Source organism: Danio rerio, chromosome 4 (assembly GCF_049306965.1).
Source record: "Danio rerio strain Tuebingen ecotype United States chromosome 4, GRCz12tu, whole genome shotgun sequence".
In the NCBI taxonomy this organism is placed as follows: Eukaryota; Metazoa; Chordata; class Actinopteri; order Cypriniformes; family Danionidae; genus Danio; species Danio rerio.
Window position 1 is genome coordinate 71,945,001 of NC_133179.1, and position 14,246 is coordinate 71,959,246.

Consider the following 14,246-nt stretch of genomic DNA (forward strand, 5'->3'; position numbering starts at 1 on the left):
ACTCGCGCTTGACGCGCGTGCCGCATCTGGTGTGAACGCAGCATCAGAGTACGGCGACAGCGTTCCGAGATCAGATGACTGATTCACCCGTTGCAGCATCTAAAGAGCGACTGCTGGAGCTGCGATGATGACACCGATATCACACGATTGGCCGAGCCGCAGTCGTCGGTTGGCAAAATTAACCCAAATGAGCATCCCTAATCTATTTTATAACAAAAATAATCACATTTAGTGGCCGGCGGCAGGGAGAAAATACCTGAATAAGCCCAAATGTGTTGCCCCAACACAAACCAACTATGTGGAACCCAGCGTTTTTAACGACAGCATAGTATACTATAGGGATTTAACGGTATTGTAAATACCGTCATACCGCAATATTAATTTTTTTCGATATTACCGAAGTCGCATGACTCGGTAAAACTATAGGTCTTCTGAGAAAATTTGCTCAGGCGAATGAAGCGAAAGGGAGGTAGCGAAAACTACAATTCCCATCAGCCCAGGCTTGACCATCATCCCTTGCGGTCTGTTGTCGCTACAGATCCAGTAATGCGGAAATGGAGTGTGCTGCTAGAAGCGGGGATTAAAAAGAACTGGAAAACTCTAAAGCGGGTGTTGTCGCCGCGCGCGTACTGAATAGTGGTGTTGTCGCGTGAGTTCTTATCAGCTGTGTTGTCGCGCGTACTGAATAGCGGTGTTGTCGCGCGAGTTCTTATCAGCTGTGTTGTCGCGCGTGTACTGAATAGCGGTGTTGTCGCGCGAGTTCTTATCAGCTGTGTTGTCGCGCGCGTACTGAATAGCGGTGTTGTCGCGCGAGTTCTTATCAGCTGTGTTGTCGCGCGCGTACTGAATAGCGGTGTTGTCGCGCGAGTTCTTATCAGCTGTGTTGTCGCGCGCGTACTGAATAGCGGTGTTGTCGCGCGAGTTCTTATCAGCTGTGTTGTCGCGCGCGTACTGAATAGCGGTGTTGTCAGCACACTGTTCAGATTGATGCAGACATGAGACCTCTATCTCACTCATGGTTTGTCCTCTCAAGTGGGGGAAAGACAATGCACAACGTTACCCACTGCTGTCAACCTGGGCCAAGTCATATCTCTCTTGTCCCAGAAACCTCAGTCCCAAATGAGAGGGTTTTTTTCTGTTGCAGGGGACATTGTAAATGCCCAGAGATACCAGCTTTTACCAGATTATATTTATATGATAATTTTCCTTTAAACCCATCTCTATCTAAGTGAGTGAGTGATTAAATGTTAAATGTGATGAGTTTTCAACAATACTAAATTGAAACTTTATTTTTTTACATGGTTTAATATTTTTTTGTTATTAAAATTGAAGTTCCTGTTTCTTACAGATAGATGGCTAATTTGTATGTCATTGACACTTTTGGCACTTTTTTGGAGTATTTTCATAAGTTTTGTTTTTTCCTGTAAATGATTCAATAAATACCGTACCGTGACATTCATACCGAGGTATTACCGTACCGTGAAATTCTGATACCGTTACATCCCTAGTATACTACCATCCCACACTAGATGAACAACAATCTAAATCAAAATATGAACATTTACTAAGTTCATTTCGCACATTGCTGGACTTTTATTATGAGCAAAATCATCATATTATAAACTGAATTGTTAAAAAAAACCCTGCACAACAGGCCATTTTCACACATTTGGTGGACACACAGTCTGAGAGCGCACTGCTCGGTACTAACTGATGTCGGACGCACAGAGACATTCACTGATTATGGTTAATGTAGGCATTATAGGCAGAAGTTTCAACTGAATATCAACATTTAACACGCAAACGACTTGTCGCTACCATGATAACGCATGACCAGCATCAACTCTAGTAGGCAACAATATAACTGTGCTTTTGAAACCGTCTGTTTTCCTCTGCCGTCGTTAGCTGGAGCGGTTTATGAACGGCAACGCACAGCTCTAGAGTCATCTCAAACTCTCCGGCGTCGAGACAGAACCGATAGCATTTGGAGCTTATCTACGCAATGCAGGCTACCATAATAATGTAGCCATTGGGCTAAAGTATTGGCTCATTGCCAGCTTTTGGCACCCGTGTGCCTGCCATAGTCTAAAGTGCAGCAGGTTGAACGCTTGCTAACAATACAGTACGCACAATCTCTCACACTGTACAAAATGGCTGCCCAAAAAAAGCTGTAAAAGTCTGACCCCTGGTTAAAGGAAGACTATTTTTTAAAAAGCAGTCTTATTTTACAGCTTCCCTGGAGTTAAACTGTGTAGTTTTACCATTTTTGAATCCATTTCCAGGCCTGCTGGCATTTTAATGTTTAAAGCTTGACCCTTCTGTAGTTACCTTGTCTTACAGGAGCACTTCTAGCTTAGCTTAGCTTAGCATAGATCATTGAATCGGATTAGACCGTTAGCATCTCGCTCATAAATAACCAAAGATTTTCACTAATTTTAATGTTTAAGGCTTGACCCTTCTGTAGTTACCCTGTCTGACAGGAGCACTTTAAGCTTAGCTTAGCTTAGCATGGATCTTTGAATCGGATTAGACCGTTAGCATCTCGCTGATGATTAACCAAAGATTTTCAATAATTTTAATGTTTACAGCTTGACCCTTCTATAGTTCCCTTGTCTTACAGAAGCACTTTTAGCTTAGCTTAGCATAGATCAGTGAAACGGATTAGACCGTTAGCATCTCGCTCATAAATAACCAAAGATTTTCACAAATTTTAATATTTAAAGCTTGACCCTTCTGTAGTTACCCTGTCTGACAGGAGCACTTTTAGCTTAGCTTAGCATAGACTATAGAAACGGATTTCTGTAGTTACCTTGTCTAACAGGAGCACTTTTAGCTTAGCTTAGCATAGATCATTGAAATGGATTAGACCGTTAGCATCTTGCTCATAAATAACCAAAGATTTTTGATCATTTTAATGTTTAAAGCTTGACCCTTCTGTAGTTAACTTGTCTGACACGATCACTTTTAGCTTAGCTTAGCATAGATCATTGAATCAGATTAGACCGTTAGCATCTCGCTCATAAATTACTAAAGATTTTCACTAATTTTAATATTTAAAGGTTGACCTTTCTGTAGTTACATTGTCTGAAAGGATCACTTTTAGCTTAGCTTAGCATAGATCATTGAATCGGATTAGACCGTTAGCATCTCGCTCATAAATAACCAAAGATTTTCACTAATTTTAATGTTTAAAGCTTGACCCTTCTATAGTTCCCTTGTCTGACAGGAGCACTTCTAGCTTAGCTTAGCATAGATCATTGAATCGGATTAGACCGTTAGCCTCTTACTCATAAATAACCAAAATTCATTGATAATTTTAATGTTTAAAGGTTGACCCTTCTGTAGTTATCTTGTCTGACAGGAGCACTTTTAGCTTAGCTTAGCATAGATCATAGAAACGGATTAGACCGTTAGCATCTCGCTCATAAATAACCAAAGGTTTTCACTAATTTTAATATTTAAAGCTTGACCCTTCTGTAGTTACCCTGTCTGACAGGAGCACTTTTAGCTTAGCTTAGCATAGACTATAGAAACGGATTTCTGTAGTTACCTTGTCTGACAGGAGCACTTTTAGCTTAGCTTAGCATAGATCATTGAAATGGATTAGACCGTTAGCATCTTGCTCATAAATAACCAAAGATTTTTGATCATTTTAATGTTTAAAGCTTGACCCTTCTGTAGTTAACTTGTCTGACACGATCACTTTTAGCTTAACTTAGCATAGATCATTGAATCTGATTAGACCGTTAGCATCTTGCTGATGATTAACCAAAGATTTTCAATAATTTTAATGTTTAAAACTTGAACCTTCTATAGTTCCCTTGTCTGACAGGAGCACTTTTAGCTTAGCTTAGCATAGATCATTGAATCTGATTAGACCGTTAGCATCTCACTCATAAATAACCAAAGATTTTCACTAATTTTAATATTTAAAGCTTGACCCTTCTGTAGTTCCCTTGATTGACAGGAGCACTTCTAGCTTAGCTTAGCATAGAACATGGAAACGGATTAGACCGTTAGCATCTCGCTCATAAACAACCAAAAATCTTCCATATTTTAATGTTTAAAGCTTGACCCTTCTGTAGTTAGCTTGTCTGACAAAAGCACTTTTAGCTTAGCTTAGCTTAGCATAGATCATTGAATCGGATTAGACCGTTAGCATCTCGCTCATAATAAACCAAAGATTATCAATAATTTTAATGTTTAAAGCTTGACCCTTCTGTAGTTACCTTGTCTGACAGGAGCACTTTTAGCTTAGCTTAGCATAGATCATTGAAATGGATTAGACCGTTAGCATCTCACTCATAAATAACCAAAGATTTTCTCTAATTTTAATATTTGAAGCTTGACCCTTCTATAGTTCCCTTGTCTGACAGGACCACTTTTAGCTTAGCTTAGCATAGACTATAGAAACGGATTAGACCGTTAGCCTCTTGCTCATAAATAACCAAAATTCTTTGATAATTTTAATGTTTAAAGCTTGACCTTTCTGTAGTTCCCTTGTCTGACAGGAGCACTTCTAGCTTAGCTTAGCATAGCATAGATAATTGAATCGGATTAGACCGTTAGCATCTCGCTCATAAATAACCAAAGATTTTCACTAATTTTAATATTTAAAGCTTGACCCTTCTGTAGTTCCCTTGTCTGGCAGAAGCACTTTTAGCTTAGCTTAGCTTAGCATAGAACATGGAAACAGATTAGACCGTTAGCATCTCGCTCATAAACAACCAAAGATTTTCGATAATTTGAATGTTTAAAGCTTGACCCTTCTGTAGTTCCCTTGTGTACTAATACAGACCCTTTCTAGGTCAATATGGATAGGAACCAAACTCTCATTCTGAATTTAAGTGGATCAAAAATAAAACAACTGAGTTCTTGCAAGAAAACTCTAAATATTTCTGTCGTTTCAGCTCATTTTTAAAAAGTAGCCAATTATTTCATTGATGCTGAATAGAGGTCGATGTCAAAAGTTTATTTGGGGGGTGTGTGTATTGTTGGACGCTTCTCTCACCTCTCATGTTCTAATCTGAATGCTCTTCTAGGCCATCAGTAGTGGATGCATTATTGAAGTGCACTGTAAATGCGAATAGTATTCCTTACTATCAAAATTCTAGTGTGTTTACTTAATTTTAAGCTAATTGTTGAGTTTACTAGAAATGCATTAGTGTTGCTGACATAGTAAGGTATAAAGTTCCCATAACTAATGTAATTTGAGTAAAATTGCTTATAAGGGCTAAGCCATGCTGTTACGCATGCGTACTGGGTGGTGATTTCCCATCCCCCATCCCGAGTCACAACCAACCGCCACCCAGCACCGCCATTGAAGGACAGGATTTCATATTGAGAAGATATACTGCTGTAAATCAAGGTAAACTTTTCGTTTTAATAACTACTTTGATTTTATTTGTATAGTATCAGTAATCTGTTTATTTCCTGCACTTTGTGAAATTGTTTGCTGTTTTGTGAACTAATTAATAGCCCATGATGTTGTGACTAAACGTTTTGACCACTGCACGTTATTTGCAATACTGTCTACTTTACTAGATAAGCTATTTTTAGCTGCTTAGTCCTTTTTAATAACTATTAATAATTTGTAAAGTTAGTAGTAATTTGTAAAGTGGGCGTTATGCTCTAAAAGAGCGGGCCGCGCCATTTTAAATGATGCACTGAGAGAGCAAGAGCGCGCGCAATGATCCGTTCAAATAGATGTAAAGTTAACACATAGCTGTAGGTCTACATTTTTAAAAAAGAAAACGAAACCTATTTATCCGCATTACAAATACAGTAACGTTAGTTATCGCTGAACTTTAGTGGCGCTTGTTGTGACGAAAATATGCGTGTTTTTTTTTTTTAAGATTTACTTTTATGAGATCACCTGCAGGAAGCAGGTGAGGAGATCAGCTGTGATTCGGTCCGGCGTCAGCGAGCGGCTCATGACCAGACCAGTCGTTTTTTTCTCCATGATCGCCGGGACAGCAGCAGTTTTAACCCCGCCGAGGCTTTTAGAACATTATAAAGCAGTTTCAGCTCAAAATAGACCCGTGAGTGTCGTAGGTAATTTAGGATTTCGATGCGATTACGATTCGTGTCACTGTATGAGGCAGATACATATTTACACATGATGCTAAAGTGTGCTTATGCTAACAATCCCTATGAAACTTAAAGTTAAACTTATGAAAATGCGAGAGATATTTAATTAACTCATTTATTTGTTTTATATGCTATTTGTCTTTTCTTTGTGCCGTTTTGAAGGTTTATTCCAGTGTTGCCGTTACGTTATTGAGTGTTTTGTATTGCTGTAATGACAAATAAATCTGACCAGACGCGACTGAATATGTGTGATGGATAACGTTAATGATGAAGTGGTATAACTCGTACAACCAAGCACAGAAACATCCATTTGTTTGCTCAATATCACACAAAGGCATCAATAAGCCTTTGTTATAAGCAAACTTTCTGTAAAGAAACAATCTTTGCCAAACCTGTTAGTTTGCATTTTTAAAGAAGGTTTCACTAATTTTTAACAATTTAGGGCAAATAAATTTGAACAATTACAAGGTTGTTTAAAATGTAGCACACCATTAGAGTATTGTGAGTGGCATATTTGGTTTGTAATATCATTATACCCTTTATTTATTTTTTATTTCAGACTACCAGTTTGTGAGCTGATATGCAGTGGAAATGTAAGTTTTGCACTTACACATCAAAGAAAACTTTTTGAACAATACCGCACAAGCCATAGAACATATTCATGAATTGTTCTATTAACGTTACCTTGTCTCCATACTGAGTGTCAGGGTAATTTTAAATCGTTTAATGCATTAAAAGTACATTTAACAAAATTCTCAGCAAAGAACTGCATGATCAAGAATAGTCCGAATATTTTGTCCATTTGAATAATCATCTGAGGACTAGTTAGAAATAGGGTTGTTGTGTTGTGATACCATTAATTTATGTTACAATACTATACCAGCTGAAGTATGGTGATACCAAGTAGTATTGCAATACTGTAATTCATAACTTAAATCCATGAAATAACGAAAAATGTCAGAAATAATACATTGTATATGTTATTATAGGCCTACTTGAATTTAAATAATTCCCTTATTGTTGAAAAAAGTATTTGCACATCTCTTCACCTAAAATGTATTCATTCCAGCAAAAAAAATACATTAAAATAAAGATACATAAAGAAAAGAGCATTTTTCCAACAAACCTAGGCTATATGAAGTGGTCAAAAATTGTTTCCTGTTGCTATTTTGGGTTTTTCATCTATCATACTTTTTTCACACTTATTATCGGATAAGAATCCAAAGTAATTCAAAATTTCACTTTATGAGTCATTCTTTTTAATAGATTGTCACGGTTGTTGTAGCTATTATATCATATTGACAGGAACAGAAATAAACGAATTCCGATTCAAAATGAACCATCACAAAATATGCAATAGGCTACTATAAAAGGCGCAAATTCTACAGTTTTACAACCTTAGAAGGCTCCATAGACTATTAAAATACAATGATCTATTGTTGCTGAATCGTGTAAGTATTTTAGTGACTTTTTCACATGCAGCATTATGTATTGTAGGCAGACTGTTAATGACAATACTACCGTTTACAAACTACAGTGGCACCGCCAGTATCTTGGAGCCATAGTATCACGATACTACCATAGTACCGGTAAACCGTGCAACCCTAGTCAGAAAGTTCAGTGTCCTTTTAAAGACATCAATTGAGACAAATATTTATTCCACTTTTAATGCGCATAAAAGTAAGGCACACCAGCAACAATGCCATGATTATATTTAATCGGGGGTTGTGTTTATTACTGTTTGGTGACAAGTATAGCTCATGCTTTTGATGACAGGCGCCGGGAGTATTTGGCAGCTTTTATTATTCAAGAACATTTAACTATGTCATGTTAAAGTGTAACATCTGTTGCTAAATGGCATTGCATTGTATTACTGCATGTGTTTCTGATTTCTGTTTTTTGTTTTAGAATTTCGCTTAGCCATGTCAATAACACTTTATGTTTTTGTGCACAACAGTGACATCCAGAAGGAAGTCATAGAGGAAACACCAGCTGATGCAAGTGCTGCAGAAGGTTTGTTTTCTTTTCAAAACTTTGTGTGATTTTGTGAATTTGTGTTTTTGAATGTTATTAATGACTAATAATGTTTTGATTGGATCTTTGCAGAATTCAATCGAATATCAGGAAGAAATGTGAGATCCAAGTTCTACGCTGCATTGGACACACACTGCTCGTTTGATTGAAGTAAAAAAAAAAAAACAGGAGAAAATTGCAGAAGAAAACTAGAAAAAATTTTCAACATGTTAATTCAAAGGTATTTTTGTGACATCATCTTTGAATCATAATTTGCATTTGATTGCAATAAATTGCATTTGATGTTTTCATTGGGCTATAATGCATGTCTACCTGTCTTTACTTTTTCAAGGTCATCTGGCAGCAGTTCTCCGGGGTCTTTCAGTCCTTTAGAGGGATGAGTCTAAAGATATTTTCAGGATGTGTTTTGTAAGTAGTATTATTGTTTCTGCTTTCTTAGACTGGAAATGAAGCAGTCATTCCAGTTTTCTTCACTTATTAATAAAAATTTTCAATTTTATAAAAATAAAACAAATGCATTTAATGTAAGTATTATAAAGTAAGGGTGATGTTATATTATGGCCTTTGGAGCAAGAGCATTGCTATGTTGCAAATACAGCAGCTTGTGCCGTCACAGGGTCAGTTAGCTTCATAGGCCAGTGAAGTAATGAATGCATTTCTTTAATTTTTAAACGCACTTGTTTTGAAAAGGAGGAACATTAGCTTGAAAAAAAAATCTTAATAAGTGTAATACCTATGTAATATGTTGAGAGAAATATAATTTCAGTTGAAAGAACCTGCTGGATTAAGATGTAAAAAGATAGTGTTAAAAGCCACAAAGTCAAAGATGCTCCGTATTATAACCAACCCTGTGAAGTCACCTGCTGTGGGATTGTAGATGGCTGCACCCTTGTTCTAAAAGCCATACTAAAACATCAATTTTCTTATTAAAAAATAGTTATTAATACATTTTTAAAAAGTGTGCTAAATAATGCAAACTTGACTCACTGCTTTAATCTAGCAAAACCAAATGCATTCATGAATCGGTTCCCAATTTATTAAGTTTTCCCTACAAAATATTTATATTGATTATGTAGCACCAATTGGTCTCTCACACATTTGCATTTAATTTCTTGAAAATGTTTTAAAAGTACTTTTACTGCAGTTTGTTTTATTACATTAGTGTTTCTTTAATTAAAAAAATTTATTGTTCCTTTAGAATAGTATCATTTTCAAGATACTGGAATTTGGTACCAATCTCTGCTGCAATTTTAAGCAGCAAATTTCCTGCTAACATTTTAAGCACATTTTTAAACAGCACTGTTTTGCCATTCTGTTCACATGCTTAACAGAAATGACACTCAACAATGCTCAAATGTTAGCAGGAAATGGATGTTTTTAAAATTACTATATGGATTGGTAATAAATTCCACTATCATGACAAGCCTAGTAGAAGCAGTACAGGCAAATCCATCGTGTTGGTCTACATTGAAGAAGGAGCACCATAGCAAGGCCTTCTTATAAGAAGCATTTGAATGTAAAATGTACTATAAACACAAATAGTCATGCTAATAAGCAACTAGTTAATAGGGTAATTGGTTCCTACTAAAGTGTTACTAAATTAAGCACAAGGAATTGTATTTTTTTCACCTCTGCTTTTGGTCTCCTGGCCACTACAGGCTTTATTAGTGCCATTTAGAATATCAAACTTTACTTATTTTTCTTTCTCTATTCATAGGATGTAATTGTAGAGTCGGACTTCAGTGCAGAAGATGTTGGCCTGCTGACTGTCGTGTGTGAAGATGTCTAAAGAACCTCATTATGGATGCAATGTGGGCCTTTATACTGGAAGGAAAAGTGGTTATGGACTTTGCCACATGCAGTATGTCTCTTTTTTTGCTTTGATTTACACACTGAATTCGGACTACCCAAAGACTTTGAGCAATGCATTTGAATTTGTTCAAGGTGTGTTGCTTTTGCTGGGAGGGAAGCTCAATGTGTTTTATTCGGCGAGTGCCTATATACTGCTGTGCTTTATGTTTAAAGGTTCAGGTATAATGGCATGTTTAATTACAAAGTGTTGCTTTTTAACATGTTGCTGTTTGCAGTGTTACATTTAGGACTGCAGCATTTTGGTGTTTAAAACACTTTTTTTTTTTTACCAAAAAAGTGTATTGTGATTTATAGGGTTGTCAAAAGTATTGAGTTTGGTACCAATCGGTACTGAAATAAATAAAAAAAAAGTCCATCCATTTCCCACTAACATTGCAAGAACTGATTGGCCATTGTGTTCACATGCTCAGTAGATATGACTGATTGGCTTTGAAGGTTATTATTTTTACCACACTTCACCACTGTTCACCAGGTGCAAAGATACAAAGACACTGGATAACTTCAAAGCACTGTCGATCAGTCGATTCATCACCAGATAGCTTATATGTTAGCTTCTAAACAAATCAGCTATCGACATGGCTTTGAAACACTTCAGTGTCTGTGTAACTTTGTTTGGACTCAGTGAAAAATGGTAAACCTATGACAGTCACAGCCAATCACAGTCATTTCTGTTGAGCATGTGAACACAGTGGCCAATCAATGGTGTTTAAGAACGAGCTCAGTAGCACTCAAATGCTGGTGGAAAATGGATATTTTTAATATTTCAGTATTGATTGATACCAAACTCAATACTTTTGACCACACTAATGTGATATTTTCTGTAGGAAAATCTAAACTACACAGTCTAACAAATTAGCTTTAAAGCTTAATATCTGTTCCTCTGTGAGTGTCTATATGCTGCCATGTTTAAGGTGCTGGTGCAATGGCATGTTTAATTACACTAATTCAAGTATCTTTTTTCCAAGTGTCAAGTATTTAAAGTTTTTTTGATAGATTTTCAAACCTTTTCGAAAACTTGTGTTTTAGGGTTGAACATGTTTATTATATTTTTTGTCTGTATTGCTGTTTACAGTATATTACAGCACTTTACAACAGGTTTTTACAAAACTTAATTGTGTACAAGTGTATTGTGATACTAAAATATCACAAGTGTATTGTGAAATTCTGCTAATTTTGTCAAATAAAATGTTTACATTTAAGACCTGTATAATGTCATTACTTGTAGGTTGAACTACATATTTTATGTTCAGTTTAATTGAAGAAAATGTGGAAACCGATTGCACGTAGTTTCTTTAGTTGACATTACTTAAAATGGTGGATTAAAACAATGTTGAGACTACTAGCATCCAAGATGTTAACTGAACATGGTAGAACAGTATTAGTTAAATAGAGTTATTAAAGTAATCTTACTATAAAACCCTAAGTAAGATTACTAAATAATGACAAGTATGTTAACTAGAATTTTCTATTAAACTTACTTAATTTTTAACAGTTAGTTTACTTTATAAGTTTTAGTTTTCTTACTTCAAGGCAATAATTAAACTTAACTTAAGATTTCCTTGTAAGTTTATATTGCAAAAATAAGGCAATCGGTTTCCAAACTTTTTTTAAGTAAACTGAACATGTTAGAATTTACAGTGTGCCCTTAAAATACATAAGGGCTGGTTAATGATTGATGAGGAGAAGTTGTATCTTTACACGCCTGCAATGCTGCCTCTAGTGTCACAGAGGTGACGGAGCGGTGCTTTGATAGGTCACCAGTGGGTAATATAGTACATCTACACGCATGCAGGCGTTTACTCTACTGTTAAACAGCAATTTACGTTACCGTCCGCATTATTAACAGCCGTATTTAAGCAGCGCTATTTCCGAGTGGACTTTGGTCAGCCCTAATGTTTCACCGCTGACATGAATCACTTACATGACGTCGCATAAGCGTTTGGCGATAATAGAGGGCAAACGCATCAACAGAAATAACCAGATGAATGATTTACCGCAGACGGTGTTGCTACGAGACACAAAGACAGGCTAAAAAACGCAACAAATCAATTAGATTCACTCGAATTAAGCTTCCGCTGGCCATCCGTCATCTTCATGTGCTTGTGTTAAAGCAGCTTTGAAATGTTACTACATGTCTTTTTTAATCTAACGCACCAAAATCGAGTCGGTGTAAGACTATTTTTGTAGGTCAAATTTAATTTCAGACTGTGTTAGCGCTGGATAAGACCTGTTTGTGTGATCAAATATGGATGAACTTGTTGCTCAATATCGATCTGGGGTTTTATTTTAAATGAGGAAATTGTCGATGCGTTTAAGTAGCTGTGATAATATTGGGATGCACCGATATGAACATTTTTGCTAATACCGATAATCGATTTTAACGATAATGCTATGGTTTACGTTTTTTTATGATGCTAGCTGAAGAATTCTCTCACCAAGCTGCAAAACAGACTTTGACTATTCTTGAACTTGGGATGCACCAATATGAACATTTTGGCAAATACTGATAACCGTTACCTTTATTAGCGATAACTCTGTTTTTTACGGTTCTTATGATGCTAGCTGAAGTATTTTCTCATCACGCTGCAAAACAGACTTTGATTATTCTTAAACTTGCGTTGCACCGATATGAACATTTTGGCTAATACTGATAACCGATAATCAATACCGCAATTAGCAATATCTCTGTTTTATGTTTTTGTTATGCTAGCTAAAATATTTTCTCACCACGCTGCAAAACAGACTCTGAATATTCTTGAACTTGCGATGCACCGATATGAACATTTTGGCTAATACTGATAACCGATAATTGATACTGAATTAGCGATAACTATGTTTTCCGTTTTTTTATGCTGCTAGCTGAAGTATTTTCTCACCACGCTGCAAACCACAGACTTTGATTATTCTTAAACTTGCAATGCACCGATATGAAAATTTTGACTAATACCGATAACCGATAATCAATACCGCTATTAGCAATATCTCTATGTTTTACATGTTTTATGATGCTAGCAGAGGAGTTCTCTCACCACACTGCAAAACACAGACTTTGATTATTTTTGAGCTTGCGATGCACCGATGTGAACATTTTGACTAATACCGATAATCGATACCGATATTAGCGATAACTCTGTTTTATGTTTTTATGATGCTAGCTGAAGAATTCTCTCACCTTGCTGCAAAACACAGACTTTGATTATTCTTGATCTTGGGATGCACCGATATGAACATTTTGGCTAAAACCGATAATCAATACCAATATTAGCGATAACCTTATGTTTTATGGTTTTTTATGATGCTAGCTGAAGTATTTTCTCACCGCGCTGCAAAACAGACTTTGATTATTCTTAAACTTGCAATGCACCGATATGAACATTTTGGCTAATACTGATAACCGATAATCAATACCGGCATGCACTAAATTCTAGGGGTTTCATTACCACGATGTAAAATGGGCGTGGCTCGGTCGGTGTTTGGGAAACGCCCCCTTAATAAAAAACCCAATACTGAGAGGTCACCGATCATGCGCAGTACAGGTTCTTTTTTAGCACGGTCATTTCAAACAGGATGATTATGGATAAAGAACCTACCGCGGTGGATAACGAGGGGAAAAAAACAATCATACAGGTTATTTTTTTGTTTTAATAATGTTATATTTTAAAGATTTCATTAGCAAAAACAGCTGACTTCGTTTTATTCCATTTTACTGTCTCTGGGCTTTTGTACTTCCATTTTAAACCAAATAATAATGGTTGTGGTAAGATTAACCGTGTTTTTGTAGTTTAAAATATGGTATTCAGTCATGTTTAAACAAATAAATACCACATTTTCTGTAATAAACCGTGGTTAATTTATCTTTCTCGATCTTAGTTAATTAACATAACTCATATTTATTTTCTATTTTTATTTAAAGTCATCATACACAAAACAACTGGGATCAGGACAGGTATCTGATGTTACTGTATATAAAAGTGATCATACATGAAACCCCTGGGATCAGGACAGGTATCTGATGTTCCTGTATATGATATATAAAGGATTTGACACAAAAGCTGTAGGATCGGGACAGGTATCTTAAGTTATAACAGTATTAATGTAATCTGAGAGGTATCTTAAGTTAATGTGTTTAATATAACATACACTGACTTCACATGAAACACCTGCGATCAGGACAGCTATTTTAAAGTACTGCATATAAAAGGCATTGGACACGAAACCCCTGCGATTACATACAGGTATCTGAATCAAAC

General features: G+C 36.1%; 2 protein-coding genes and 1 long non-coding RNA gene across 9 annotated transcripts in view; 1 reads left to right on the plus strand and 2 right to left on the minus strand.

The window, feature by feature from the left end:
* LOC141381926 (uncharacterized) overlaps positions 1 to 5,016 on the minus strand; it is a 5,981-nt gene extending 965 nt beyond the window's left edge. Inside the window, exons 1-3 of one of the 2 annotated variants that reach the window (XR_012402834.1) lie at positions 3,551 to 4,718; positions 2,810 to 3,485; positions 1 to 2,469 (exon numbers count right to left, since the gene is read on the minus strand). The exon at positions 1 to 2,469 is cut by the window's left edge and continues 965 nt beyond it. This is a non-coding gene — a long non-coding RNA (uncharacterized lncRNA). Of the gene's footprint in view, positions 2,745 to 2,809; positions 3,486 to 3,550 lie in introns of both variants that reach the window. The other variant, XR_012402835.1, reaches the window with a different exon arrangement.
* nup50 (nucleoporin 50) overlaps positions 1 to 14,246 on the plus strand; it is a 161,007-nt gene that overhangs the window by 94,711 nt on the left and 52,050 nt on the right. The gene's annotated exons all lie outside the window — the stretch shown is intronic.
* phf21b (PHD finger protein 21B) overlaps positions 1 to 14,246 on the minus strand; it is a 107,383-nt gene that overhangs the window by 80,963 nt on the left and 12,174 nt on the right. The window lies entirely within an intron of this gene.